At 41.5% G+C, this 6258-nt stretch overlaps 1 pseudogene; it reads left to right on the top strand.

Annotated features, from left to right (window-relative positions):
- The first annotated feature begins 559 nt into the window (after window positions 1-559).
- LOC101032807 (homeobox protein VENTX pseudogene) lies at window positions 560-1334 on the top strand (annotated as a pseudogene).
- Window positions 1335-6258: the final 4924 nt, after the last annotated feature.

Genomic DNA, 6258 nt, shown 5'->3' with positions numbered 1-6258 from the left:
ATTTCAAACATCTTACTTCAGTTATTAAGTTTCTACTTAAAACGAGCTTGGAAGCAGGAATGAATAATTCAATACACGTTTTCATTTATCCATTTCTTTCTGTAGATAGGATACTGAGAAAAAAATTCTAGAGCATCCTACACACTCTGAAAAACATAACTAAGATATATTTCATGCACATAATCTTTGAGTTCCATCCTAAGTGCCGGAAACATTAACATTTCTGGTCAGTGGGCAGAAACTTTTGTACCTTGAAAAGCTAAAATAAAATAAAATAAAATAAAATAAAATAAATAAAATGTTTTAGACGGACCCGAGTCCTTTAGAATACAGAAAGCAAGTATATCCTGTGAGCTACAGAGACTAAATATTTCCCCTCTAAAACTGAAGCTTTTCCAGACAAACGTTCATCACATAGAGAAGTAGCTGGAGAGGCTAAAACTGACTGCTTTTGTCCAGTTTATACCCACAACTTTTTATGTTAGCCTTGAAATAGTGACCTTGTGGATCCCGCGCCTGGCCAGCCCCGCCCGGCCTTCCCTCCGGCCCACTGACCACCATGCGTCTCTCCTCCTCCCCACCTCGTGGCCGGCAGCAGCCCTCCAGCTTTGGCTCAATGGACTGGCTCTCCCAGAGCAGCTGCCCAGGGCCGACTCACACCCCAGGTCTGTGGACGCCTCCTTGGGGAGCCTCTCTGTCCCAAGCCAGGCATCCAGCACTCGGGATCCTCCTCAGGCCGTCAGCATCAAGGAGGCTAGGTCGTCAAATCTGCCTGCGCGGGAGAGGGCTGTGGCTGGGTTGAGTAAGGAGCCAAACTTCCCTGGCGGCCCCCCACCGTGTCTGCGCAGTCTTCACCGAGGAGCAAGCCCCTGCCCTGGAGCCTGGTGCCGTCTTCCGGCACCACCACCACCTGGGCGCTCTGGACCAGAAGAGGCTGGCGCGGGAGACAGATGCAGCTCTCAGAGGTCCAGATAAAAACCTGGTTTCAAAATCGCCGGACGAAACACAAACGGCAGATGCAGGACTCCCAGTTCAACAGCCCCTTCTCGGGGTCTCTCCACGCGCCTCGGCTTTCCACTCACCGCCTTTCGGCCTTTCCAATGGCCTGTAGCTGCTGTGCCCCCTGCAGACTCCTTCCCGAGCCCCAGGCTCTGCCCCTGGCTCCTTCTGCCAAGTGGAACAAGAAGCCCTGGCCTCTGCGTGGCTTCCTGCTGGGGGCAGCCTCTGGTGTTCCGCCCCCAAGCCCAGGAAGTGGCGTGGAGTCGCGGGGACCAGCCCTGTCCGTGGGGCCCTGGGGCCTGTGTGCTCTGCAGGAGACAGGGGATGCATTTTGAGGGAGCACCTCTGACTCCATGCCTCCCACACGTGGTCTGCGCAGATGGCACCTGGCGCCTACCCGGAAGACTCAGGGGTTCTGTTTACATCGTGGCGGCACCTCTCACCCTGACACACGCTAAGGTTCTGGAGATTTCTGGAGAATATATTTATTAATGCCATCTCTTCACTGAAAGTTACCAAAAGGGTCGGTTTAGGAAGCAAATGAAGGGTCAGTGAATAGAGTCAAACGCAGAAGTGGGCTTGTTACGGGTAGGGCTTTCAGCCTATGAGAAAAGGATAATTTGTTTTTTAAAAAAGTGTTGGAAAAAGTAAAGGTTGTAAGCTTTGTGTGCAAAAAAGAAAACTATGAAGGATTAGAAGGGAATGCAGGTGTGCTGTTTATAACCTCGTGGTTCGAGTCCCTCTTAACAAGGACTCCAAAGCTGGAAAGCAGGAGGGAACAAAGGTGATCGTTAAGGCTGGGTCCTGGGGCCCTGCAGTGCGCTCTGGGCCGTGCATGAGCGGGGACTGTGCCCGCAGCCTGCTGGGGGCTGCTCTTCTCCGGCCAGGGAAAGCGGGGCAGCCGGGACCTGCAGCTGTGCTGGACTGAAGCCATCCCTCATGTCCCCACCCTCTAGCATGTGCTCACCTGTCCCCCTCTTCACAGCAGTCTCGGGACTAAACAGAATGACTCAAGGAGAGCACTTCTTGCAGAAAGTCTGGAAGTGCCCAGAATGAGAAGCAAGGAAGCACCTCCCCGGGAGGACTCTCCCTCAGTGATGGACCATTCTTGGTGCAGACTCCTGGCGGCAGGCACCCAACCTTAGACAAGCGCGCATGCGTCACGTCGCCCCAGTGTGCCCAGGAGGCAGTAGATGGGTTCAGCCAGCAGGACTGCGAGGCGAACTGTAAAACCGACCCAGGCATGCCAACAGGAACCAGGAACAAAAGTGTGGTCCTGTGGCCGTATCCACGGAAATTTCCACTTTCCCTTGCTCATTTCTACATTGCTGGAAGTGTTACAACCAGCCATGTGCTTTTATAATACAACCTCAGGTAAGAATGGAAGAGCTAAAAAAGTAAATAAATAAATAAAAGTCACCTTTCTGATCTAATTATTTTTAAATGTTTATTACTTTTTAAATCTATCTCAAAGGAAGATAGACTGGTAAGAAATTTGGAAGAAATATTCTCATTGTAGAAGATATATAATTTAAAATTATTAAATTTTAAATTATATAAATTATTAAATTTTAAATTATATAAAATTATAAAATTATTATAAAAATTATTGTAATTTTTTATACCTCTATAAAATTATTGTGAATTTTTCTACCACACTGTTCATGTTATCAATGATTTTGATTTTGAAGTTATTTGCTTATATAGAATAATTATCAGACTGAGTCATTGTCAAACAGAAATTGAAATAGTTATTGATGAAAAGGTTAAAATAGTTTAATACTGTTTGACCTGTTCTATCTATCTATCTATCTATCTATCTATCTATCTATCTATCTTTTTGTCTGTCTATATATTAAATGACCTACCTGTCTATCTAGATTCTAAATGTTCAGCAAGAGCAGAAGATCAGTTTCTTCCAAAAGTGGACCTGAATGACGAATTAGAAATTACTGTGGACGGATTTAGTGTCATAAAAATAAGCTGTTTAGAATGAAAGGAAAGATGTGTTAGGAAAGCTTTCTTCATAGTGTATGCTGGCATAAATAGCATGGCTGTGTTTGAATGGTAATTAAAATCTATATTATAAATCTCTGTTGAGTAAATACTGGAAATGACCAGAAGAAATGACCTGAGGCAATTTATATGTCAGGGAGTGATTAACATATAATCTCAAATAAATATGGGTTATAAATTTGTAATTATTTTTCAATTTGAGTCAGCCATGAGGACTCTGAGTCCTCTATTGCTTTTCTGCATCTATGTATTGGCCAAGTATCTCCCTATTTGATAGTGCATCTTATTCAGTTGAGGAACACACAACAGGCAACATTTTTTTTTTTTTTTCTGAAGAGTCAAAATCGATCTGTTTCTGTTTATCTCTTAGAGCCACATCATCCAAAAGAACTGTCTGTCTGTGGTAATGGAAATGTTTTACAACTAGCTGATTCAACAAAGATAGCCATTAGTCACACATGGCTATTGAGCACTTGAAATGTGGCTAGTTGGACTGAGAAACTGAATTTTAAAATTTTATTCAATTTTAATTAACTTAAAGTTAAATCGCCACATATGACTAGTGCTATAGTACAGCACAGCCTCTGATTCACACTCTCCAAACTGTTTCATCTACTAAGGGAGTTTTTCTGAGTGGTTTAACATTATTTTTGCTAGACTTTTAAACCTTAGGCCAAAATGAAAATCTGCCTGTAGTTCAAACTACTGAACAATTACTTTTATTTAGAGTCTCACCACTGTCAGCCACTGCTATTTATGTCAATTAATAGATAAATTACTATTCAAGACCTCTTGCCTCTGATGGTGGTCATGGTAATACTCTTCAAAGTCCCAGTGGTTCAAAACAAACATTATTTTTTGAGTAAGAGGTTTTATAGTCCAAATAATTACTTTTCATCAATTATGAAAGTCTAGGATTTGGCTCTGTCATTTTTCCATAAATTCAATAAACAAAAGATTCAAAAACTACTTGTTCGATAAGTAATTTAATCACTCCATTTAAAAAACTTTTTTTATTTTTGTATACTAGTTCAGATTTGTAGGCCATCATCTATATGTGCCTGATAACCATCCTAGAGGCTACTGAGCTTTCTCTCAAATTCAAATTTTATTACAAAAAGCTGCAAAAGAAAGACTACTAACAAAGTCCAGATTATTTAAGATGTTTTATGCAAGTAAAATATGACATTTTAATCTAAATCAATATACTCATGTTTAGACGATTTTTTCCTTGTTCTCAAAGCTTAAGGTTATTTTCTTATAGGCAGTTCAAAACAATTGTTGTAGAGGAGTCTGCCTGCAACAAGACAGAAATCTCATTCATCTAATGATAAATTATAGATCTCAGTTCTATCACTGGTTATAGTGGGATAGAATTTAAAGTCAATCCCATTACACTGTGAAAGAGGAAATGGGAACTGCTGAAGAAATGAACTTTGAAGTGCTCTCGGCCTATCCTATTACACCTGAAACCTCTCTTTATAATATGTTGCTATGCCTTGGATGTGTTAGAAGGTGGTGGCCTTTAAATCAAATGAAGCAGAGAAATAGAAAGCAGAGCTGCAAGGGGCTGGTTTTGACACCCGCTCCCTAGCTAGGCAGGTCATCTACCTCTGCATTATAAAATCATCTGAAGATTACTAACAGCTCCAAGTTTCCATGTATTATTACTAGCCTATGGGCAGTGGACCCCATTCAGCATTTGCCTATGTGACTGTTTCACCTGCCAAGTTTTTGATATTGTACCATTGTTGTTTTTTTTTCATTTATAGTAAAAGATAATTTAGTAAAATATGCTAGGCCCACTTAAAAAAATCCACATATGTTCATGTACGTATATGTCAATGCTTATAGTGGTGGAAAATCTCCAGAAAACAGGCTGAAGTCCTATAAACACCAAAATGTTTTCCTTAAATGAGTCCATTTTGGGGAATTCTCTGTCACATGGTTCTTACAATAACTGCTTCACCTTGGGACTGCTGCATTCACATCTGGCCTGAGTCCCCATGAAGTTGGGGTTGGTTTTCATTGCAACTTGATGGCAGTTTGCCTGTGTGCTGAATCTGAAAATGTAGTTGGCTAATATTCTGAGGAAAGGTTTGGATCATAACCATATCTATCTCCCTGCTCCTGTGATGTTCTGGAAGAGCTAGTTATCTCTCTCTGTTTCTTTCCCTTTCTCCCTCCCTCTTTCCCCCATCCCTGGTTCCCAGTTGTGAGCACATTGGAATGAAGGGAATATGTGAAAGAAACACATGCTACCCACTGATTTAACTTTTTCCAGGGTGTGCGTGTGTGTGTGTGAGAGTGTGTGTGTGTGTCTGAATATGGGACTGGAATCAAGGGAATAAGGGGAAGAAAACACCTCCTACTTTTTCTGGGACTGGATTTTTTAATGCCCTCAAGGCAGTGTTCTGATGAACCAAAAAGAAATGAGGAATAAACTAAAACCAAGTTGTCACCAACAAAAATTGACAACATTGAGCAGGGAGGGTAAAAAGTAATGCTTCTTAGGTATTCTGTCCTTGTTAATTATCAACAGAGCAGCTTCAAGTTGTCTTGGAGAATAGAGTTCTCATTCTCTATAAGAAGTATCTCAAATACCTAAACAACTATGGCTTTGGACTTGAGGCAGATCAAAGATGGATTTTCTTTCCAAATCCTCTGACAACCCTAGAGAAAATACACACAGACACAAGACAGGGAAATTCACACCAGAAAATGAAAATAAAATAAATCTCAACTACCTAAAATGAATACTATATATAGTGTTTGCTTAAATTTCATAATTTATGTTATTTTAATTTAAAAAGATGAGATAGTTCATATCACAAGATACATTAGGAAAGTCACTTTTACCCCAATTCTCATTTTCCTCTAAAAGGTGCTCAACTTCCACCCCACTGGTTAAGAGAAAGCAGTGGTGGAAGACACTTCCTGTTTCTTTCTCCCTCCTCTCAGGCTCTTCCCCCTGGGAGAAGGAGTGATGATCCTACCCGATTGAGAGAGTAAAAACTGGCAATTTGCCCATTGGTCCACATTTTTAGCAGGGCCATGTTAGATTTAAAGTTTCAGTCACTTGTGCTGTTGTTCTTGTGGGATTTTCAAACTTAATGGGATATAGGGAAGGCCAGAATTTCCTATACAGTGGCATTGTGGGGATGAGGGGGAGGCTTTTTACTAATATACCACCTCTATTCTCCTTAGACAGGAACAGGAGTTTCTTTGTACTCTCTGAGTGAA

This window comes from Saimiri boliviensis, chromosome 3 (assembly GCF_048565385.1).
Source record: "Saimiri boliviensis isolate mSaiBol1 chromosome 3, mSaiBol1.pri, whole genome shotgun sequence".
Classification (NCBI taxonomy): Eukaryota; Metazoa; Chordata; class Mammalia; order Primates; family Cebidae; genus Saimiri; species Saimiri boliviensis.
Note: the sequence above shows the minus strand (reverse complement) of the source record. Positions and strands in the feature narration are given on the sequence as shown.